Consider the following 26,113-nt stretch of genomic DNA (forward strand, 5'->3'; position numbering starts at 1 on the left):
TTTTAACGGTAATCCTGGAAAGCTCTGAACTTGCATCAAAAATGTTGACGCTAGTTCCCCTAACTACCCCCATGCTGCGCCGTATCTTAGATTCGGCACACACATGGTGGCGTTAGGGGGCGCAAGAAAAGTGGGGCTGAACTCTGTGCAGCCCAACGTTTCTTAAATCAGGCACAATGTGTGTAAAATAGGCTGACATTGTAACACAATCATATGTGCCTGACCAGATCAACTTCAGAAATAGAGATGTATATATGGACGATATACTATCACTACAGACATCCCCTCCTTGAGCAAGGAAAACTGGGTCAGGTGCCCTCTGTGTAGGTGCACAATATGGACATGTAGTCACAATGAGATTACAACCATATACAGAACAATGATTCACACTCCTGATGATATCCAGATTTCAAATAGGGGACACAGTTCAGAAATGGAAAATTTGGATATTGAGATTGCATCATGCAAGTAGGCTGATCCTGGCTTATCAATATAAGTGAAAGTGGTTAAGGTGATACAGTCCAGATACCCCATCTGAAGTGACATAACACAGCACACATTGCTGGTTTCACTTTGTGTCAGATAGCAAATATATGGTTAGGGGGTTGTCATTTATCTTCTGTAAACCATTATAATACAATAATTTATCCTCAGGCAAATGTTCTGAAACATGACATCAGCTTCTGGTACATACTTGTAGCCAAATACATGGGGATTCTTAATTAAATATGCTCTGTACACACATCATCCCAAGGCTGCATTCATCTGGACACATGATAAATTACACAGTACAGCTCAGTAGTGTGTGTATGCATTCTGGAGTACTCATCTGACCAAGACCTTTGTTGCAGATAATGCAGGAACCCTTGCACCATGTCTCTGAGGGAGGCTCAAGTACCCTGCGGCTGCATTACAACAGCCATAACTTGTGGTAGGCTGAGAAATTGAAGATCTAGATGTCCATATGATAATGTATAAACACACATGTAGCCTTGTTTTTTGTTGTCTGTCATGGGTCAGGTCCATCAATTATGATGATTTTGGTCCATCACAAAAACATTTGCTGTATCTATCATATTCAAAATTGCTTAGAATGTGATGGCTACCCTACTGATACTGTCAAACAAGACACAGGTATACATGTTTTCACAATTTAGCTTTTGGTTTGACATACCGCTACAAGGACAGATATGTTGTCTCTAAACAAATTAGGTGTAACACAGCAGATATACTTGGCTACACTTATGGTCAGTCACACTGAAATGGTGTTGCAGGAGACCTCAAACGTATGCAGCATGTCTAAGCAAACAAAGAGTGATGCATGTTGATGAAGCTGGACTATGGCAATGCCCCCTAAACAGGAACCATGGCCAAACTCCAGAAGAGGCTGCAACGCATCCAGAACGCCACCGCACGCCTCATACTGGACATCCCCGCCACTGCCACATCACAGACCACCTGAAACACCTACACTGGTTCCCAATTAACAAGAGAATCACCTTCAAACTCCTCACCTGTGCTCACAAAGCACTGCACAACACCGGACCAGAATACCTCAACAGAAGACTCTTTCTACACCCGACCAGGCATCTCCGCCGACCTCGCCCTCGCAACCGTCCCACGCATCCGCAGAACTACAACCAGCAGTAGATAATTCTCGCACCTCGCCGCCAAAACGTGGAACACTCTTCCCACCCACCTGCGCCAGACCAAAGTCCTCCTAACCTTCAGGAAACTTCTTAAGATCTGGTTGTTCGAGCAGTAACAGCACCTCCCTCCATTTTCTGCTCCTCTCCCCTCGTCAGCGCCTTGAGACCCTCATGGGTGAGTAGTGCGTTTTACAACTTCCTGATTGATTGATTGATTCAACATATGTGGCATACGTTCACAATGAAACGCCTCCTTGTTCATTCCAAATGAATGTGTGGGCAGGTTCCGTTGTGTTTAGCACACTGACAGCAAATTGGTAGTAGGTGATTGTTACCTACCAGAACAAATTACAATGTTACATTCCACATAGATTAAACACAGATACCAAAATGCTGCATACATGTACTTTTGACATTTATTGGTAGAATTGGGGTCCCAGGAAGTGTCCATGTCCGCACATATGAATCGGAGATGTTCACCTAGAAGACAAGAATTTGGACATTGCATTGTAAATAGTGCTTTCACATACGCTTAAATTTATATCTTCCAATATCCCAGTATTTCAGACACTACAGCTTTGACATATATATCTAAATATGACAAGATTATTGGATGCAGCTAATCCGCTTGCAGGCCCAAGCTGGTTGGATGATGAAGTTCAGAGGTATCCATCATCACGTTTGAAGCATGCCTCTGGCATGTGATGTATTTAGTAATGATTACCAGCATTATCTCAGACTACATTGTACCATGACACATGGGTGACAACATTGGCCCTCAGAAGGACTAAGGCCCATATTTATACTTTTTAGTGACGCATTTGCACTGCTTTTTGACACAAAAGCGGCAAAACTTTCAAAATACAATTGTATTTTGCAAGTTTGTGCCGCTTTTGCATCAAAAACTGATGCAAATGCAGCGCTAAAAAGTATAAATATGGGCCTAAGTGGTGCTTTGATGGAAAACGACAAGCATACACTGTATGTGACATCGTAAAAGCCATATAGGGGTTTACTGCCACTGGTGCACACAGTGCTGACTAGAGGCAAATCTTTGTACCTTTCAACTTTGTGCAAGGCTGCATGCCTTGTTGACAGGTTTTGTGTTTTGGTGTTGCCCTGAAAAACACAAAGGCCCATATTTATACTTTTTTAGCGCTGCATTTGTGCCGCTTTTTCACGCAAAAGCAGCGCAAACTTACAAAACACAATTGTATTTTGTAAGATTGCGATGCTTTTGCGTAAAAAAATTACGCAAATGCAGCACTAAAAAAGTATAAATATGGGCCAAAGTTCTGCACATGTAGATGTTTATAAGGCACATTAATCTGTGTGCATGTGTAGCACAATGGAGCACACATGGAAAATTAAACATAAATGGAGTTTGGACAAAAATCTCCTGCTTAGCCTTTAACAGTGTTGCTCTGGCAATTTGGATGTATCCCCTGGACATTCATGTACATTTCATAAGGGAATGCTCATAATTGCATGCATTTTCATTGAAAGCTATCACCACTAAACAGCCCCGTGTGCCAGGGTATGGCAATGGAGCCACTGCCACTGTGTTTGCTTTATGCTTGCTTCATGTAGCCACTCTGAGGCACAATACGTTCCCTTAGTTTCCTTCATTTTCTTATATTAAATCATTTTTATATATATTTTGCACATTGCAACATGAAAAAACAACGAAACAATTGGTGTACAGTCCATGTTTATGTTTGGCATTACTGATATAGCTACATCACTAAATGCAGATGGAACATACATACATTCCTACTGGCCTGCCAATCTCCAGTCTAAGCCTGGACGACAGCCTCCCATGCCACCACGTCAGCCCATCGATGTTTGATCTGGATTCTAGTCTGATCCACTCCAAACATCATCTGCTGAAGTCTGCACACACTCTGCCGCCGAACTTACTTGTCCTTGGGTGAGTAGCTCCGGCTGACACTACTCCCAAAGGCCAGCATTCTGTGCAGGTAATGGACTATCAGAAAGATGAATCCACCCAACTCTGACTCCGAAAAATTATTTTCCCCCCTTGACATGTCTCTAGCCCTCCCTGCACACTAAAACCCCAAATAATGCCCCTTATAACTATAACTACCCATAACAGATGGACATATCTCAACAAAACAATGAAAAGGACAAAAAGGAATTAAAAAGACACAAGACATGAACAGATCATACAAGACCACAAGATCACCACAGACACTCTCAAAAACACATCCAACACCCAGCACAAACAGAGAGTAAGAGAAAGTGAAAGTAACTTCACACTTCCTAGTATGCAGCCTGCCACACCCCTTGCGTCATTTCCTGGGTGTATCCCGCCCATTTTTGACAACTGCGTTTTTCATGACGCATCGCCACTGAAATGGCCATTACGTGATGAATGCACAGCGTATTAGCACTTCTGCAGTCACTTCCATGCGTTGGCATTGATGCGCGGCTTACAACAGGTACAACTGGTGCAATACGCTGTGTAACAGGGGTGATGTATGGATTCTGACCCACATAACTGGCCTAATGTGTGCGATCTAATGTAGAGGACTGTGAAAAGCAGGAAATCACACCTTTGACACACTTCCATCGGTCACGAATTTATAGCAGACAAGTTTAAAGTTTGTTTATGTGTGACAGTTTAGTGGCTATGGTGTGCTTATGTGTGACATAATACCTTTTTAAGTGTGACATATCGAATGACACTTTATCGTAAGGGGAACCAAGTAATTATTGCAATGTAATGACATTTCCAAATGTAACTTCCTTTTGCAGTTTGTAGGTAGCTGCGGTGATGGAGGAAATGTCATTTGTTACTATACCTAGTGTTGCATGGTATTTGGCAGAGCTGTGGACTGGGCTAGCACCACTTGGCAGGTCTGTGTGACAGAAGGCAGTGTCCAGTTGGTGAATCTGGGCAGTTGTAATTTGTTCATGCCCCTTTCACTTCATGACAGGTGGGCCGGCACAGGGGCCGTGGCGTTAGCCTGGGTTCAAGGAGTGCATGTGCACTCTTCTTAACCCAGCCATGGGAACAGCAAGCAGCATGGCAACACAGCAAGGCAGGAATAATGTGTTTGATCACACTTCACTAGTCTCAGTAGTTACCACGATACACAGCTGAAGGTCACCCACAGCCATATGTTAATATGAAGACTGCCACTGGGGCCTATGGCCCATGCTATTGTATTCTCTATTCTGTCCAATCTCTTTATTTATTCAGTCTGTCAGGAATTCTTACATACTTTGGGGCATATTTATACCCTGTTTGCGCCGAATGTGCATCAAAAAGTTTGACACACAATCAGTGCAAACCGTGCACCATATTTAAACTTTGACGCCGAGAACACCAAAATTCCGCTGTGTGCGTCATTTTCTCCCGGAAACCGCCTTGCGTTAATGACATGCAAAGTAGGCATTCACGTCCAAAAAATGACTTCAACTCCGGTGCGCCTTATTTATGCTACTGCGCAAAAATGACGCACGGCTGGGAGTCGGAAAATGACGCACAGCCCGATTTGCGTCAAAAAAATAACGCCTTGATCAGGGCAGGCTTTAAAATGGGGCAAACACACCTGTACTTAATTAAAACACACAGAAGCAACAGCAGAGCTCCAAAAGGAAGACATGGAGGTGCTTTTCATCCAGCATGCACGCAGACGCAGAGCACAGGACCAACAACAGCAGCTTCCACAACACCAGCAGGGACCCCAAAGGCAACGCAGAAGGCAGAAGAGGATATTCCGCACCAGGACAACCCTTCTGGGAGTCCGCCAACAAGACATCATTCAAAGGTACAAGCTCAGCTGGCAAGCCATTCAGCAGCTGCTGCGCAACATTGAACCACAGTTGGCACCCAGCTTGCAGACACCCCGCACCATTCCACCAGAAACCAAGCTGCTAGCTGTACTACACATGTTGGCAAGTGGCTCCTTTCAAACCACTGGTGCCCTGGTTGCTGGGATCTCACAGCCATCATTCTCCACCTTCCTACCCAAGGTACTGGATGCTATCATCTCCCTCACACCGGCAACATCAGCTTCTCCAGCACACAGCAGAAGCAGCAGGAGACAAAACAGGGGTTTTACCAAATTAACGGCTTCCCACACGTCCTTGGTGCCATTGACTGCACACATGTACGCATTGTGCCACCTGCTGCAACCGAACATCTATACCGCAACAGGAAGCACACACACTCCATCAATGTGCAGGCCATTGTCGATCACCGGGGTTTGATCACCAACATCGTGGCAAAGTATCCTGGGAGTGTACATGATTCATTCATCTTCCGTCACTGCACCATCAATCAACACTTCCAGGATAGACGATATTGAAATGGACAACTTGTTGGTAAGTACAGAAACCCAGTTATATACACACTGCACAGCAACCCTCTAGGACACACAACACATACACCACGACATCGACATGTGGACAGGAAGACAATGAGGTAGTGACACCGCTAGGCATGTTAGATATATCCTCACCCAATGGGATACACACCTAGGGACAAATGACAGTTCCAAATAACAACTGATGCCACTCCAGAGCCACAAGGGGACAATTTCAAATAACACAATGATAAAGACATGGCCCCAACTGGCAGTACAATTTGGAAGATTCATCTTTCAATATCACTCAAACACCCTTCCAAACCATACGTACTGAGTAAGAGGTGTGTAATGTGTTTTGCTGCAGGTTAGACACCATGACACACATAGCATGATGATGACTACAATCAAGGTCACATGCAATCATTGAGGATGTACCAATATCTCACATCACTCCTGCTCTCACACTGCCCACTACCAATAAGCAAGTGGACTGTGCGAAGAACACATCTTCATGGGACAATATTGAAAGTGCACATTCCTACACATATGCATTGTGACAAATTAACACACACACAACAGATGTACAGGCATACGGACCTTCTGAAACTCAAAATGACAACCTCACAACCAAGTTAGCCATCTGAACTAGAACATGTTCAGTAGTATAGGTACACGTTACAACCTGAGTCGACTTGGCAAGGGCAGAGAAATAGGTCTGCAGTGAACTTGTCACACATGTGAAATTAGTGCATAGTCAATTGTTAACACGTCAGTGCTGACAATGTACGGAGATGTGTTGCACTTTGTCACCTTGCCAAATCAAAGGGTCTCACTGATGGTTAAATAATTCTATTGCATATGTGGGATGTTTGAGTTTGAGTTTGGAAATTATAGAGTGCATGGCTACCCTAGGGCCTCCCAGCGCTTAGAAGGAGCATGACAACTACGGAGGAGAAAAAACCTGCCAGAAGGATTAGCTTTCTAGCCGGGAGGCGGAAGATCTTAGGGTTCTGGTAGGAACATGAAAGAAAATGCTTTGTCTGAGGAAGAGAGGACCTTTATTATGCAGGGCTTTATGGGCCATGCATAAAGATTAGAAGTGAATCTGTTGTTTTATCGGTAGCCAGTGGAGTGCAGCCAAAGCTGGCTTAGCAGAATGATGTCTAGTTAGATTAGTAAGGAGCCTGGTGGCCACATTCTGCACGACCTGGAGTTTCTTTACAACATATTCTGGTGAACTGAGAAAAAGAGAGTTACTGTAATCAAGTCGAGAAAGTATTGTAGCTTGAACAAGAATTCTTCTGGCCACAGGGGAAAGAAGCTTGAGGATCTTCCTGAGAGTTCTCAGGAGACCAAAGGAGGAAGAAGAGATTTTTTTAGATTGTTGTTCCATGGTGAGAAGGGGGTCGAGCCAGACACCAAGGCTCTTTATGTGCTCCTTGGGGGGGAGGAAGATTTTTAAAGGCCTCTGAGTGCAGTGCCAAGAGGATTGCGGGGTCACCATTACCCACAATGATCACCTCTGATTTTCCATTGTTAAAGTTCAATTTGGATCTGTTCATCCAGTTACCAATGTCGGCAAGACATAGGGAAAGGTTAGTTAGAGAAGGAGTCTTGGTGTTAGAAAGGGATACTATCAATTGAGTATCGTCTGCATATGTGACCACTGAGAAGTTGTAAGGTTTAACTACTTTAGCCAATGAGGAGACATAAACATTAAAAAGACTGGGCTCAGGGAAGAACCCTGAGGCACTCCACATGTGAAGGGAAAGGTGTCCGATAGGAAAAGGCGTTCCAAGACTTGGAAAGTTCTTCCTGTAAGAAAAGAAGAAAACCAAGATAATGCGGTACCCTCTATCCCTGTCTTGGAGAGCCTGTGACAAAGGATATCGTGATCCACAGTGTCAAAAGCTGCGCTGAGGTCCAGTAGGATAATGGCTACATGTCCACCCTGATCTAGCAGATGCCGTGTGGACTCGGTGACTGACAAGAGAGCTGACTCAGTGCTATGTTGGGGTCTGAATCCCATTTGAGTTGCATCTAAAAGCTCATGATATTCGAGAAAACAGGTCAGTTGATTATTAACATGTTTCTCCAAGATCTTGCTAAAATGGGAAGAAGGGCAATGGGCCTATAGTTGCTAAGTAAAGTTGGATCAAGTTTAGGTTTTTTCAGAAGTGGTTTAATAATAGCATGTTTATAAGATTGTGGCAGAGATCCTGTGGATAAAGAATGATTTAAAATCCTGGTCAGTGATGGAACAATAGTGTCAGACACCAGCGCCAAAATGGCTGGAGGGGTGGGGTCAAGAGGTGATCCTTACTTAATGTTGGTAAGAAAATTGGTAACCAGTGTCTCGGTTAGGGGCTGGAAAGCTGTGAGAGAAATCCCTGCCTGATGAGTGTTGGCGCCTTGATCATTCTTAGATTCCTGGTTAGAGAGAGTAGAGAAGGAAGAGTATATATTGGTGATTTTTTCCTGAAAATAGACTGCTAGCTTATTACTGTGTTCAATTGAGGCCTCTATAGGTGAGTCACCAGGGGGTACAAGGGTAAGTTCTTTGAAAATCTGAAAAATCTTTTTCTGAGAATTTGCTGATTGCTCTATTTTGGTACTATAATATGAAGATTGAGCTAATTTAATGTTAAGATGATAGTTCCTAATGGATTGGATTGTCTGTAAATTTCCTTGGTGGAGACACTGTAATTTTTCCTCCAAATTCTTTCCAACTTCTTGCAGTTCTTTTTTTCTTCAAGCAGTGAGGGGGAGAACCAGGGGTTGACCTTGTGCATTGGTTTCATTGATCTCATCTTGACCGGCAAAGTAGAGTCTAGAGAGGTGGAGATCCAGTTATTGAAGGTCTCTACATTGGTAGGAATCTTCCTTAAGCCATGTTTTGTGAGAAATAGGGTGTCCAGTTGGTGATCATCTAACAAAGTAAAGATATGCATGCCATGTGTGGGGAAAAAGCGGCAATGTAGCAGAAACAGCTTGCTTAGGTGATGGGAGGTGCTCTTAGATGGCCGAATAGTTGAGGGGCTCCAATAGCAGCTGTGGCAAAAGTGGACACCTGGATTTGGTGTAGTGGTTAGCGGTGCTATGCAGCCAGAGGCATTTCTGTGGGCTAGGACTAGTGAGGAGGAATAAACCAACCTTTTAGTAGAGGGTGCAGCAGCATTTCTAGGCTCTGGGCTCTCCTGGGCACGGACGGGCGCAGACGGGCTTGCCTTTGGTGCGCCAGTGGCGCATCCGCTGCGCGGCTGGCGTACCGGGAGGTTTAAATCAAGCATCTAATTAGGTGCTTTTTTGAGAAGCTGGTCGGGCTGCTGGTGTGCTAACCAAAATGGCGGCCGAAAACAGCACAAGGAGAGTGATACTAAAATGAACGAAGAACTGTCGGATGCCTCTAAACACGGGCACCGACAGCTGTGGCTTAAGTAAACACAGTCACAATATAAAAAATGCAGCAAAAGCGGTTGGAATAATCAGTTTAAAAGATGGTAGCAATAAATTACATTAAATGAGAGTATAATTCTTAAACAGAACAGTCAGCAACCTTGCGCGGCCGGCGTGCCGGAAGGTGTAAATCAAGCATCTCATTAGGTGCTTGTTTGAGCAGCTGGTCGGGCTGCTGGTGCGCTAACCAAAATGGCGGCCGAAAACGGCACCACAAGGAGAGTGATACTAAAATAAACGAAGAACTTCTGGATGCCTCTAATCACGTGCACCGGCAGCTGTGCCTTAAGTAAACGCAGTCACAATATAAAAAATGCAGCAAAAGCGGTTAGAATAATCAGTTTAAAAGAAATCAGTTTAAAAGATGGTAGCAATAAATTACATTAAATGAGAGTATAATTCTTAAACAGAACAGTCAGCAACCTTGCGCGGCCGGCGTGCCGGGAGGTGTAAATCAAGCATCTCATTAGGTGCTTGTTTGAGCAGCTGGTCGGGCTGCTGGTGCGCTAACCAAAATGGCTGCCGAAAACGGCACCACAAGGAGAGTGATACTAAAATAAACGAAGAACTTCTGGATGCCTCTAATCACGTGCACCGGCAGCTGTGCCTTAAGTAAACGCAGTCACAATATAAAAAATGCAGCAAAAGCGGTTAGAATAATCAGTTTAAAAGAAATCAGTTTAAAAGATGGTAGCAATAAATTACATTAAATGAGAGTATAATTCTTAAACAGTACAGTCAGCAACCTATGTCCAGGGTATATAGATGCAACCGTGTTTCCACCACTGTGGAATTGATTCTGTGTATGGAAGTATCATGTCACCCCCAGTTAAGACACAGGGACACCTGTTTCACATGACACAATGCAAGGGAGTACACACTGTACTGCAACTCTACAAAAATACTGCTGACATCCGGGCAACAGCCAAACACCCGTTCAGATAAGGAAACAACCCGATGCTGATGGTACATCCTAGAAGCCTACGATTCCACACAATAACACAAACACCGATGAGTCACAGACAACACAAGATAACAACTGCCATGCAAAGTGATAATCATGTTGCAAGGTACATCAATATGTTCTCACTCATTTTCTCTTTCAGCTGATCAGGGGTATGGGATCCAGCCGTGGATCATGACCCCATTTGCAAACCCAAGCACTGCAGCAGAGCGTGCCTATAATGAGGCACATAGGAGGACACGCACCATAGTCGAGAGGACCTTTGGCATCCTGAAGTCTAGGTAGCCTCCTATACTCACCAGAAATGGTGTGCAAAATAATTTTGACCTGTGCCATCCTGCACAACATATGTGTAAGAAGGAACATTCCCCTATATGAACCCGACCCACAAATGCTTGAAGAGGAGGATGCTGTCCATCAACATGAGGGGGACCATCCAAACACAGCTGCAGGATTGCGTCGGAGGCAACATATTGTCCAAAATTTCTTTTAACTCTACTCATCCATCACCACTGACTTACCATATGTCAATAAACACCTATACTATTCACTATATCATGGTCTGGGTAATCATTTTTGCATAACATTATCTCTAACTATCAGAATCAGAGTGTAGCCTCTGGAGCATTGCTGAAATACAGATTAGGACACAGAAAATTCCAAATATATTTTGATGCGTATGAATGTACAGCCACATTCACACACACTGTAAATAACATATATCATGTACATTTCACATTTGAAGGGCAATAGCATAGGACCACACCTATTTCACACATACATGTTGACAACATGGTTCATTGCAGCATATGGCACACAACTAAGACACCATCAGTCAATAAGGGGAAAAAAAATGGCTCATACATGAGGCAGTGGATGTGCTATTGTATTGGTGACAAGAAGGTATGACCAGACCTTTAACAGCAGTAAGTCTTACATCACCTATCTTTGCAAGGACTATGTGTGACATGATTTCCATATAAGCAGCAAATAGATAGCACAAGTGCCCCAGGTATGACTAGCCTTGCTCACATGACATCCACTGCACATGGCAGCCCATGTCCTAAGTCCAGCCACACCCATGTTCCCTGTCTCAGCCCACCCTTCAGAGGTCCCTGGAATGGGAATAGGTGTCCCCAGATAATCCCTCCTCTACACACACCCAGACTCACAATGTTAATCCAGTGTGCGTCCCTCTTTAGTATGGTATGCCATAGTCATTGTACTTCTGTCTGCATGGATGTCACTTCAAATAATGCACTGGCTTGTAGTCTGTAGGACCTGTAATCACCTGTACATTGCTTCCCATGTGAAAGGTACTGTTGGCCCTTTGAACTTGAATCTCACCTACAGGACTTGTGAGAGACTGATGCTGCACACACCTGTGAGCACCTCCATGGAGACCAGCCATTTGAACATGCACTGCCCTTGCAGCTGCCTGGAACAGCATACAAGCTGCCATTTTATCTATAACACTGTTATGCATTGCCGTAAAAATCAGCTGTGGAACACAGCACTCAGGTTAATGTGTTACGTTCCAACACACAGGAGAAACACAGTTGTCAGTTTCCACAGTGTTGTTCCACCTTTGACCAGTCTCAGTCCGACCACTGTATTTACCTTGTCAAATGTTGGGATCCTGATTGACCCTGCATCCTGTTAGCCTGACTGGCTCCTGTCTTTGCATTACCCTAAAGGTTCCTTGTAGCTACATTTGTATCATAGTTGCTTTCCTAACCCTCACATTCCTCCTGGGGTACTGTGTCAGGTGGGTCTACAATGCATACTCAAATACATTGTATAACATAATCAGTTTATTTATCGTACCATGGGGGGGAACTTGTCTCCAAATAGCCGAATGATGGCCTATCCCTTGTCTGGGTTTCATGTATGCATGAGTGACAAATAGTGACAGTGTACCATGGCTGTATGCATGGATTGGGTATGGTGCCTCCAGCACAACAAACAACGTCAGATAATGTGCATGAAATGTCTACACATGTTAGGACCCTGACAGTCCACACGCTGATTCACATTGCTCCCAACATCTTGATGGGGGTTGTGTGGTGAATAGCAGTGAGATTAATCAGCACAGAGGCATTGATGTTCCCAGATGCAGTGGGGATTTTAGAGGCCAACCTGTGTACAAATGTTGTGAGGACACCTGCTGATATAAGAATCCTGAGATGGTAGCTTTGTCAGCACACCAAGGTTGCCGTTGACAGTCTCATAACACGTCTGCAGTGACAGAGCTGGACCATCCCCATGTGTGTTCTCAATTCCTCATTGGCTTTCCTTCTATTGATCTGCGAAGGATACTTTGTAGATACAGGAAATGGCTCCACAGAGTCATGACTAGACCTGCACGTAACTGTGACAGCATAGACCCCAATAATTATACAGGCTAAACACCCCGAAACCAGTCCCAGGATGCTTGTTTCCAGTCCAGGGAAGACCTGGCCTAGCAGTTCGGGCTGGACTGTTCCCATGGGGGAACAGGGTCAAGACTGATTTGCATATGGCTGGGTCCAAACTGGAATGGCATGGGCAGCAAAAAAACAATGGATTTAGGCCCAGATCACTGTACTGGGGGTGAATGTTTGACAATGTTCAGCATTCCATCCATCACTTGTTGTTTTTGCTTTGTCGCCCTACGTGGGAAGGGTATGCCCAGACGTGGGTCCCGTGCTTCCCATGCCACTGGATTCAAGGTAGCCTGGCTGATGAGGGGTGAAACCCCGAAACCGGTCCCAGGATGCTTGTTTCCAGTCCAGGGAAGACCTGGCCTAGCAGTTCGGGCTGGACTGTTCCCATGGGGGAAAAGGGTCAAGACTGATTTGCATATGGCTGGGTCCAAACTGGAATGGCATGGGCAGCAAAAAAACGATGGATTTAGGCCCAGATCACTGTACTGGGGGTGAATGTATGACAATGTTCAGCATTCCGTCCATCACTTCTTGTTTTTGCTTTGTCGACCTAAGTGGGAAGGGTATGCCCAGACGTGGGCTCCGTGCTTCCCATGCCACTGGATTCAAGGTAGCCTGGCTGATGAGGGGTGAAACCCCGAAACCGGTCCCAGGATGCTTGTTTCCAGTCCAGGGAAGACCTGGCCTAGCAGTTCGTGCTGGACTGCTCCCATGGAGGAACAGGGTCAAGACTGATTTGCATATGGCTGGGTCCAAACTGGAATGGCATGGGCAGCAAAAAAACGATGGATTTAGGCCCCGATCACTGTACTGGGGGTGAATGTTTGACAATGTTCAGCATTCCGTCCATCACTTGTTGTTTTTGCTTTGTCGCCCTAAGTGGGAAAGGTATGCCCAGACGTGGGTCCCGTGCTTCCCATGCCACTGGATTCAAGGTAGCCTGGCTGATGAGGGGTGAAACCCCGAAACTGGTCCCAGGATGCTTGTTTCTAGTCCAGGGAAGACCTGGCCTAGCAGTTCGGGCTGGACTGTTCCCATGGGGGAACAGGGTCAAGACTGATTTGCATATGGCTGGGTCCAAACTGGAATGGCATGGGCAGCAAAAAAACGATGGATTTAGGCCCAGATCACTGTACTGGGGGTGAATGTTTGACAATGTTCAGCATTTCGTCCATCACTTGTTGTTTTTGCTTAGTTGCCCTAAGTGGGAAGGTTATGCCCAGACGTGGGTCCCGTGCTTCCCATGCCACTGGATTCAAGGTAGCCTGGCTGATGAGGGGTGAAACCCCGAAACCGGTCCCAGGATGCTTGTTTCAAGTCCAGGGAAGACCTGGCCTAGCAGTTCGGGCTGGACTGTTCCCATGGGGGAACAGGGTCAAGACTGATTTGCATATGGCTGGGTCCAAACTGGAATAGCATGGGCAGCAAAAAAACGATGGATTTAGGCCCAGATCACTGTACTGGGGGTTAATGTTTGACAATGTTCAGCATTCCGTCCATCACTTGTTGTTTTTGCTTTGTCGCCCTAAGTGGGAAGGGTATGCCCAGACGTGGGTCCCGTGCTTCCCATGCCACTGGATTCAAGGTAGCCTGGCTGATGAGGGGTGAAACCCCGAAACCGGTCCCAGGATGCTTGTTTCCAGTCCAGGAAAGACCTGGCCTAGCAGTTCGGGCTGGACTGTTCCCATGGGGGAACAGGGTCAAGACTGATTTGCATATGGCTGGGTCCAAACTGGAATGGCATGGGCAGCAAAAAAACGATGGATTTAGGCCCAGATCACTGTACTGGGGATGAATGTTTGACAATGTTCAGCATTCCGTCCATCACTTGTTGTTTTTGCTTTAAACATTGGCCCATACACATGAACCAGACACCTCTGTGCATTTTACCACTGGAAATATGTGAACACGTGCTGCTTGGTCTGCTGGTCCTTCACTGCCACAGGAGAGACATGGCTCAGTTATATGACTCCAACTGTGGTGTAAAATTACAATTGTGTATTATATTTGGGACTCGGTGTCACAAACACGGTACCCAAATTGCATTATCCCATGCCTGACTCATGGTGGGTAAACAAACAAACGCCTAAGAAGTGGTATCCAACATTCCAGGACATGTGATGGCTAAGATTTGGAACCTTGCCATGAACAACCATCTGCTATCTATCCTGTGCATGCTTTGTCATTGGTGGTGCTTATGTTAAAAAAAACCTAGGAAGTGCACACAGCAGTTGTTGCTACGTGTAGGACTAACATGTCCTCTCTCATTTCCACACTGACTAGCATCTGAGGGTTGGATACATTGACTCCACATGCATACAAGCAGATTTGCAAAAATGCATCTTGTGATGGTCACACAGTGGGACAACAACAATAGTAGTAGGCAATTCACACACATTGACCCTTAGGCATTGAGTTACTGTATTGAGCTGCGTCGCTTTGCTATCCTCTCTTGACGCAAAACATGCCCAAATTGGGTAATACCTAATTGTATCCAACACGTTTGGGCATCTATCGCGTCAGTGAAGAGTGCAAATCTGGTACAACAACTAGAGTATCATGGTCCGCAGTTGTATGATCTGTCACATGTGCCCATACACCGTAATGCCCAATGTGGGTGCAATCAGCCTAACTCTGTATTGTCACAACTGTCATGTTCAAATGAGAAATGACCCAAACCCAGTTAAAGACAGAAATTTTGACGCATACGTGTCACAAAAAGACGCACATGCATCAAATAATTACACATATGCGTCAAAATATGACGCACATTGCCAGGAAACATCCATTGGCCCTGAGCGGTAATTCCCACACTGTACCCCCTGAAATTGGTTAAGTATGAAACATATTTCAAATGATGGATGCAGGGTTATTTCTAAGCATGTGCGTAAAAAAAAAATGACGCACAGACTGTAAGCGTCATAATATTTTGACACATAACAATAAAAACGCACCACAATTGAGGCAGGAAGTGATGTAATAGGATATCCTGTTTACAGAATTGGTACAGTGGGTGTACTTTCACTTTGCAGTCTCTGATATTTCCTGGCTGTGTGGCTGTGTTTTGACTTGTCTCTCTGTGCATTTTGTGATTTTGTCTCCAGTGTGGTCTTGAAATTGTCTTTTTGTGTTTCATAACTGTCTGTAGTATCCTGTCTTAGTGTTTTTTTGGTCATTTGTAGTGTCAACATTTGTCTTTGTTGTGTTGGGAGTCTGTTGTGGGTAGTGGTAGTTTGGGTATAGTTGGGCTGTGTTCTTAGTTATTTTGCATTTCCCTGTCCTACTTTCCCTCTATTCTCCTCTGTGCCCCTTTATTCCCTTTTTTTGTGCAAGCATGTTGGGTAGGCCTCATCTGGGCAGGATGGGAGAGGAGGAGCTGGGTGGGTTTATTTGGCTGGTGTGCAACTTCCTACCCTTAATGATAGAGGCAGGTGGTCGTGTGATACAAGGCTATTACACAGAGGCAAGGAGGCTCTGGTGGGCAAAGGTGTTGTGACATCTCCAGAGAATCTACAACACACCGCACAATGACCACCAGCTGAAGCACCGCTGGGCTGACCTTGTTGCCAAGGAGCAAGACCTTCTGGACCTCCTGGGGATTGTGATTGGTGGCCTTCTTGGTGAGTACAAATCAGAGTAATGTATACATTTAAATGCTCTTTAATGACAGTAGCTGATTTGTTCATATGCTGCAGACAATGTTTTTGAACATGTGGAATGCTAGTTAAACATACAGGGCCATAGTTCTACTTTGTTAGCACCGCAAATGCGAGCTGTTTTGAAGCAAGAGCAGAGCAAACTCACAAAATACAATTGTATATTGTAAGCTTGCGCTGCCTTTGTGTCAAAAAGCAGCACAAATGCGGTGCAAATTTTTTATAAATTTGGGCCACAGTTGCCTGTGAGGTATACAATATTTCCTACACATTATCTTCATTTGTTGACACAACAGCTAGACTAACTTTCAAAACACAACAGGAGCCTGTAAATTAGTGCTGGCTTCACGTCAATTGATGATGCCAATGTGGCTCTAACATATGTTTCATGTATGGTCTGTGAGTGTATCAGGAAACATATGTTTGAACTCCATATTTTTTCAATACATAATGTGTCCCTCAATTGTTTTCGGATACATGTCCGAACTGGATTCTGACACATACGTAACAAGTTATAGCTTACCTCAGGTAACATCTTAGACTGATATTTTGAGTTTGTAGTGCCACATTTAAATTAGGGATGGATGGCAAAAGGTATGCACACGGGTTCATATCTCTATGGTTGGTGCAACTTACCATAGCTGTGGTACATCAAATTAAGAAAATGATACAAATTGAGGGCTAACAACTGTCCCTGGCCCTCTGTACATTGTACCTGTGTGTCTTAAATTGGTCTTAGTCACAATGTCTGGGTGACTGGTATTGCAGTCCTCATACAAGGTGGCTTTGCATGTCTCTCATGGATCCACATGATGAGAGGAATACACACCATGAATTTGTCTGCTAACTAATGAAGGAGCATGTTTGCCACCACATGGTAGTCAGGGCCACTGGATGTGTGCAGATATGTGTGTCTCACTCATTGGAGTCCCCGGGTCTGTACAGCAGTGGTATGTAGGATGCAGTATCATCATGTCTGAGAGGCTTGACTGGAAGTGTTGTACAGTGCACAGACATTGAGCACATTTCTCCCTTCCATGCCTTACAGGTGGACCTGCATCCTACACTATCGGAGAGGTGGCTCGATTTGCGGACCCAGACATCTCCAGTAAGTGTTTATATTTCTATTCTGTGTTGTTTGCTGATGATGTGTGATTGACTCCTGTGTGTTGGACACATAGCAAGGTGTGATCTGCTGGTCAATGATCGGTTTTGTTCCTTGAATGGAGTATCATTTTTTCCCCATCTTTGAGCTGGCCAATCATTAGCGTATTGTCATAATTTGGGATTGTAGGTCAGTCCTGTAGACACGGCAATGTGAATAGGGATGAGTTATGTGGATAAAATTTGAAATCAGAAAATGTAGCAGTGGACCATCTTAGTGATTTAGTCAGCAAGTCAGACCCTGATTCTCCCAGAATAGGGATGCCAAAGTCTTACCCACAGACTCCTGCTTCCCTATTCACTAATGAACATGTTTGACTGTATGTTTAACTTCCTAGCAGCATGTAGCTCCACGTGTTGTGCTACGAGTATGAGGCACTTGAGTACAATGGCCTAGGTGTGCATGCAGCTCATGGCCAGAGGTGTGCTTGCATCTATCTGTTTGTTGTAAGTCATGGGTTACTGGTAGGAAATTATGTTGACAATGGTCTGCATTTCCAAAGATAAGTGTTGATGGGATTGTCCAAGGTTTGGGTGTATCCTAGTTGGACTTCCTCCTTACCTGTGGTGTGCTGGTCAAACCCATGTACAGCTTTCCGAAGCTTCCTGGGTGTCCTTGTTGTTAGAAATTATTTGTTGCTTGTCCACTTCCCCCCTCTCAGGCACAGGCGTAGGGTTGTGAATAGTGTACCTAGGACTGATGATCCAAGTTTACTACACAGACATGTAAATCTGTAAATCACATGTCCTAACCTAGGATACCCACTCATGATTAGCAACTGCATTCTATACTGGCAATTCCATTTACAACTCACAGATCTTGTGGACCTAGATTGTCATCAAGAACATAGTAATTTGTTGGCCTGTCAGTGGTGGAGGATTTGCAGCATGATTTTTACCTGACAAGTGGCTGAACAATGATGCCAAAGTCATTCCAGTTGTTACCCATCTTTTAGGGTTTTGATGTGCTGTTTGATGATAGGACATGTGTAGGCTGGCTTGGCATGTACTGCCTCAGGGACAGTCAGTGATCTGTATGATGATATGGGCTGTTTCAGGTACATTAGATGTATTGTCTGATTTATTTCACACAATGAAGTACCTGATGTTTGCTTTTCTATTCGTCTTAACAGCTGCCAATATGACTCCCATCCAGATTCGAGAGTTTCAGCGCAAGGCAATGCGTTACCACCACATTCTGGATGTGTAGTCTGGGTTCCGCAACATGGCAAGGCGTTATCGCCATGAAAGAGCCTCCGGAGTGTGGAGGGCATTTGCCCAAGAGGGCCCTTTGGTGTCCACCACAGCCACCACCACCAGCACCACCACTACCACCCAGGTGGCACCAACATTAGCAGGGACCTTTGCTGGACCATCATCATCCACAGCTGCAGGACCTGCCACAGCACTACCTGCTCCTCCTCCTACAGACATGGCATCGACAAGGGCCCATACTCCCTCCACTGGCACACAGACCACCCCTGTTGCGGTTATAGACCCTGCAGATTTTAACCAGATGCAACAGAACTTGGACTGTGTCTTGCGTAAAATGACCAGGCTGCAGCAGGAGGTGGCACAAGTGAATCGGAGGGTGCATGCTATCAAAAAGACCTTGCGGAGGGCCAACTTGTAGGCTTATATTCAGCCATGATTCCCTCCCCTCCCTCCTCTTTCCTGGTTCTTTAATTTAGTGGGTTTAGGGGGCTTAGTGTTAGGTTAGTATAGGCTGTTAGTTTAGTTAGTAGTATTGGCGGGTGGGGGTATCATACTTTTTACAACTGTTTTTTATTATGTGTGTGTTGGGGGACGATGTTGGGGTTTTGGGGTTTTGAAAAAAAAAAAAAATACAAAAAAACATATCTTTGTTTAGTATAAGATAGTATGTGTTTAGGTTAGTATATGTTGTCCTCCATGTGTCCTGTCTTATAAGGGGGGTGGGGGCTTGATGTTTAGATCGTTTCATTAAATGTGATAAGTAAGTTTAGCTTAGGTTAGTTAGGGACAGTTGTGAGTAATGTGTAGTTAGAGTAGTTTAGGTGAGGTAAGGTGTTACCCCTGGTTTTAGCTTCTGTTTTTACTGTTTAATAAATATCTAGGTTACCCTTTAAAATATGTGTCAAGTGCTTGTAGATCAGGGCCTTGGCTTGAGTGGACAGTGTCTCTTTTGTCTTAGCTTTTGTGTTCCATGCTGCAACCATATCCCAACTGAGCTGTTACATTGGCAGCTACATCAAAGCTACTTAGCTAAGATTCGGCCATCCATTGCACCCACCACTCACGGTTACTATGGATCCAAAAGTGTGGCTATTTTGTGATGTATGTTTTCAATGTCACATACTTTGCTAACAGATTTGGTATTGAGGACACTGTTAAGTCTGCCTGCAGCCTGATGTCCAAGCAAATCCTTATAAGGTGAGTGGTAGTATGCTCTCATGTAGTATTGTATACATTACTCACACCTATCATTTGTTACAATGTTAAGCCCGGTGACTTATTTCTATGGAAACTCATACACATCCATTCATGCTGTATGGTTTGTGTTAGCTAACAATTGGGGCAAATGTCACATACGTAAGTTTAGACTTTCAGAAATAATTGGAGGCACTATTTTCTGTCTTAGACATCCCTTGAGGAAGCGTTATTCTGTCCAACAAAGCATTATGGTGTATAGTTTATATTTTCCTATGAAATGACCCTTAGGGAGGGCAGATGATGGTATAATCCAGACCACTGTGCATAGTTATCAGCCAAGATTCGTTCAGGTCAGGTGTATTGACAATCAATAATCATTGACCTGAGGTAAACATCAGTGATGGCCATCATGGTTGAAGTGTCACATTACACGGAGACAAAGTTGTTGTGTAAGTGCTATTTATTTAATTTTGCTGTAGTGCTATCTGTACATTGTCCATGATTGTGAGTCCATTAGTGTGACATCTTCCATTGTGATCCTACACAAGTGCAAAAGGACATGTCCTTGGACATGCTGGGGTGAAGGGTCAGACAGTGCAGAGGGACAGGATTTGCCAATGAGGTAGTGAGAGACAATCACAGGGCAGGGTGAGAAGATAAACAGTGGGTTGAAGAACAGTGCTTGAGTACAGTTGTTGCAAGACTGGCATGTTACAAAGCACAGGACCTTGGTAATAATGGCCATGTGGCAGGGACTAGTGCTACCGGGTACTCTTACGGTGAAGGTGATCTGTTCCACATCTTCATCTTCTGATGTGTGTGTTGTCTCCTCTGCCCTTGGTGGTGGTGGTTGTGAAGGGGCAACACACATCTCAGTGTTTGAAGACGTGGAGTCAGACATCCCGGTAGCTGCCAACTGTGGGGCTCTTAAGGGCAGTACTGCAGCAAGGAGGAGCTGCTGGTTCTTAAGAATAGCAGCCACATCTAGATGTTGGCTGGAACGTTGTTACATTGGCAATGTTTTTTTGTTCATTGGGCTTGTCTACTGGTGGTTTTTATTGTATGTTTCATATAATATTCAATAAATAAATAAATTAAAAAGAATAGCAGCCACATCACGGTGGTAGGCAGCCAGGTCGGCCCTGAGGGGTTCAATATTGCATTCGTGCACATGTTGACAGGATTGTTGTTGTAGGTGTTGGGTCAACTTTATTACAGCTGTGCTGATTTCCTTCAACCTTTTTTCAAGTTCCTGCAAGATTGTTGTTCGCCCTTGCATGGCTGCTGCCTGTTCTTCAGTTGACATTATGCACGAACGCACCCCCTCTAGGCTGGCTGCCATATTTTGCATCCCCACCCGCACCTCCTTGGCCAGCTCCCACTGTACTCCAACTACAGTTTGCTCAAAGCTGGTGCCAGGGTCGTCAGAGTCCTCAGCTGTGTTGGAGCTGGTAGGTCATATAATTGGGGTGATGGATGGGTCCTCTGTGATGGCTGCTAGTTCTGTGGTCCTCCTTGTGACTGAAGGTGGGCTCTGGAGGGTTCCAAGGACATCTTGGAGGGTCTGCTGGCTGATGTTTGCCAGCTCGTCATCCATGTGATCAGGGTAGTCCTGGACAGGCATATCCGCAGGAGAGCCATCGTCCTCTGCAATGAGATATGGCACAATTAGTGTGTCTGTGTTGTGGGATTTGTAATGTGACATGCCTGCCTTCCGATTATTTTCACATTGTGATCTTGGTTCCTGTTCATTGTTCCTGTCTTTCATATTAGCATTCTCCCACGCCTATGCCCCACCTGCATGTCACATGTATTGTGGTCAGTTTGTGGTCTTGTCAGCATCACATCCTCTAGGTGTTGGTTCAGGCCAAATTGTGAATTGCCACCTTCTTGTCCTACTCAACCCTCCGTCCACTTCCATTCTCATGGTGAGGCCTTTCACTGGCTGTGGGTGTTCTGATGGCACTACCACCACACTTAACAATCTGGACCTGCCCCAGTCTCTGATCTTTCACATCCACATATATGTTGTTGAGATCTAGCATATACTATGTATAGCATTGTTATGGCACGATATGGAGGTCAGCATTGGTATTGTGTACAGCTGATGTTGGGGAATGTGTGGTACATTGGATTGCACTGATTGTCCTAACAGTGTTCCATTTCCTCCTCTGACTGTGCGGGTGTATATTAATAACCAGTTACAAGTGTCCTCCCCCTCAATGTTGTTGTCTGAGGAGTATGACATTTGGGATGTTGCATGGTGTCATTGGAGCTATTGTGACCCAGGCACGGGGTGGACCCTGACATATGCAGCATGGGTATGACATTAGTGCTGTGTACCTCCTAATGTTTATGACAATGGCTGATAATTGTAGCAACTATGGACAATCACATTTGACAGGATTGGGACATTTGTATTGATTTCAGGGGATTGATAACGTTGTCATCCTGAACCCTCTAATTTGGGTGTGTTTGATCCATGGGGACGTTACTGCCATTAGCTACTTCACCTGCACACACAGCAGAGGTGGTAGTGGCAACTGTTGTCAATGTTAAATTCCACTTGCAGATATGGCCAGAGGTTGTTAATTGGGCCCTAGTTAATGTAGGGAGAATACTGGCTGACGCGTGGTGGGCTGCCAGTTTAACGTTGTACCCTGCCCTCCGGCCTGGCTTTACCTTTGCAACATCCTTGGCATGGCAGCATACCCCCAAAAGGTTGTTGGTGTAGTGTAGTATTGTGCCCCAGGTTTCCTCTGTACAGCCCATCCCCCCGTGCCGTGCCCCTTTACCCATGCCACTCCCTGAATATCATGACTTACATGTATTGTGTAGTAGGTATGTCCACCCCTCCGCTTACAGTTAACATTTGTGCATTTGAATTCCCCATGCAACCTACCCTGCATGCGTTGTCTCCTGGTAGTCTGCGCTGTCCTGTCCTTGAATCCCTGTGACGATCTCCTCAGGGATGACTGCTGCAACCATCTCCTCCATGTGGTCCAGGGCCTCCTGCGGTGCTGGACTCCCACCTCCAGTCTGCAGTGCTGCCTTCCTGTTCCTGGCCATCTTTTCCTTGGTCCTGCGCTTGCAGCCATGCCAGCGTTTCTTGCACTCTATGACTGTTCTCCGTACTTCTGCCACACTGTTAATCTTGTCAACAATTTGTTGCCATATTACCTCTCTCCTACTGATTGTCAACTTTGAGGTAACAAACAGTTGGTGCTGGTGTTCCGTCACCTCTTTCACCAGAATTTCCTGCTCCTCTGCACTGAAGCAACACTTCCTTTTCTTCTCCCTGTCCTGGGCCTTGTGTGGGTCCTCCTGGCTGGTTCCTGGTCTGTTGTCATCTCCGTGGGGTCTGTGCAAGCATCTGGGATCCATTTTGGCTTTCCTATGCACATTTTGCTGTGTTTGTGCCGCTTTTTGACACAATTGCGTCAAAAAACGGCACGCATCCGGTTTGTGATGTCGTAAACCGGCTCACAGTCATTTTTGCCACGTTAACGTTGTTTTCCTTTACGACGTGATGCATTGATTTGAGTAAAAAAAAAATACTCACACCTGTGGTTTGTGTCGCCGTGTGTCAAAGTATAAATTTGACACCTGCACAGCGCAAATAAATGGCGTTAGCCGGTGGTAATATTTTTGGCGCAAAACTGCGTCTGCACAGTTTTGCGTCAAAAAGTTTAAAATGGCCCTTTGTTTTAGAGAACACACACTTACTGAAGCACAGAAACAGGCTGGCTCACCCATACTATAGTGTATATGCCACCCAGTTTGCAGGATTACCGGATTTCTAACAACCATATAGTGTAATTCCATAATTACACATGATTATCAGACAGCCATGTATTTGTGCACAAAGCTAGGCAAGGTCCGCTATGTAATGTGGAGGTAAAGACACGTCTGCACTTAGGGCTGTGTGTAGGAACCAATGTGTGTGGCACTTGCACAATGCTCAAAGGTAAATGTGCTGCGCAAATCTATTTGTATATTGTTTGAGCCAACCAAAGCCAGCTTGTATACCCATAACAAGTGTCAATATTCACAAGTGATACATTGTGTTGCAAAACACTATGGGGCAGATTTATGGAAATTGGCGCTGTACCGAGTGCAGCGCCACTTTACCTGTGGCCTTTAGTGCCCCCTACCACCACCATGTATGCGCCGTACTTAAAATACAGCGCACCATGGCGCAGGATAGGGGGCAATAGCATAATTCTATGTGACGCTATTGATATACTCTGCAGGTATAGTGCCAAAATGTTGACGCTCTCCTGCAGAGTACATCGGGGCTCATTCTAAATAATGGAAGCCCCCTTTTAACACCTGGTCTGAGCAGGCGTTAAAAGTGCCGGAAAAATGGCACAAGGAATTCTCATAGACTTCCTTGCGCCATTTTTTCGCACCACCCCATCCCCCCCTAACGGAGGAAAGCCTCTTTGCATACATTATGCCTGGCGCAGGCATAATGTAGCGCAAAGGGTTACAGAGTGGCGCAGGTTATTATGGGAACTATATTGTGATCCACATGTGTTGGACAAACACAAACATCATGACGTGCAGCATACACACTCAGGGCTTGATTACGACCTTGGCAGAGGGGATTACTTTGTCCCAAACGTGATGGATATCACGCCCCCCGTTTTATAAATTCCATAGAATTCAATGGACTTGTAATATGGTGGATGGGATATCCATCACATTTGGGATGGAGTAATCCCCTCCGCCAAAGTCGTAATCAGGCCCTCAGTCATTGCACACTGGTTCTACACTCCCTTTGGACTGTGCTAGGGTGTCTGAAGATGAACAAACTCTATCAGCACACTCACTTTCAGCATGTGCACGTTTCCACATTGCATTCTAGGGCACATATTTATACTTTTTGACGCACAACTGTGCCAACGCAGTTGTGCGTCAAAAATTTTACCGCCGGCTAACGCCATTCCAACACGCCATGCGGGCGCCTTATTAATGGAATGACGTTAGCCGGCGCTGCGGACTGGTGTGCGTAAAAAAAAATTACTCACACCAGGCAGCGCCGGCGTATGGGAAAATGGGGGTTGTGCGTCAAAAAATGGTGCACGTCAGGTCTGAGGCAAAATTCAGGCCTCAAACCGGATTTGCGCCATTTTTTTTTACGCCCAACCTCCATTGACATGACTCTTGTCTTAGCAAAGACAGGAGTCATTCCCCCTTGCCCAATGGCCATGCCCAGGGGACTTATGTCCCCTGGGCATGGTCATTGGGCATAGTGGCATGTAGGGGGGCCCAAATCAGGCCCCCCTATGCCACAAAAAAAATCGGAAAAAAATACTTACCCGAACTTACCTTTACTTCCCTGGGATGGGTCCCTCCACCCTTGGGTGTCCTCCTGGGGTGGGCAAGGGTGGCAGGGGGTGTCCCTGGGGGCAGGGGAGGGCACCTCTGGGCTCCTTCCAAGCCCACAGGTCCCTTAACGCCTGCCCTGACCCAGGCATTAAAAAACGGCGCACATCAGGCTGTGTGCCGTTTTTTAAGGCCCACCCCCTCCTGTGCGTCAAAATGACGTCAGAGTATAGGCAAGGCACAGGCCTTAAAGTCATTTTTTGGAAGGGAACGCCTACCTTGCATATAATTAACGCAAGGCAGGTTCCCCCTTCCAAAAAATGATGCACATGGTGGAATTTTGACGCCCGCGGGTGTCGGACGTCAAAGCATAAATATGGGGCAGGGTTTGCGCCAATTGTGCGTCAATAATTTTGACGCACATTCGGCGCAAACAGAATATAAATATGCCCCTTTGTGTTTTTTATGTCTTGCAAAGGCACGTGTTCTGCACATGGTGTTAGCATGCAAGCATACTTTTTGCAACATGAGGGTGGGCAGGTGTGAGTCTAACACACAGCAACAGACCTTTGGAATAGGTGAGTGAGCTAGTAGGTCTCACTGCAGTGAACCAGGGTCCCATGGTCATGTTCACTACTAATGCCCAATGAACATCATGCTGCCAAACCCACATGATCTCTGTCTTACTCATGTCAAAGACAGTATAGCAGTACATCTT

The 26,113-nt window shown here is 45.3% G+C and overlaps 1 long non-coding RNA gene across 1 annotated transcript; it reads right to left on the reverse strand.

Annotated features, from left to right (window-relative positions):
- Positions 1-2,040: 2,040 nt before the first annotated feature.
- Positions 2,041-9,326, reverse strand: LOC138297300 (uncharacterized). The gene is made up of 2 exons (XR_011204005.1): positions 9,140-9,326; positions 2,041-2,129 (listed from the first exon to the last, which is right to left on the reverse strand). It is a non-coding gene; the product is annotated as an uncharacterized lncRNA (long non-coding RNA).
- Positions 9,327-26,113: the final 16,787 nt, after the last annotated feature.

This window comes from Pleurodeles waltl, chromosome 5 (assembly GCF_031143425.1).
Source record: "Pleurodeles waltl isolate 20211129_DDA chromosome 5, aPleWal1.hap1.20221129, whole genome shotgun sequence".
Taxonomy (NCBI): Eukaryota; Metazoa; Chordata; class Amphibia; order Caudata; family Salamandridae; genus Pleurodeles; species Pleurodeles waltl.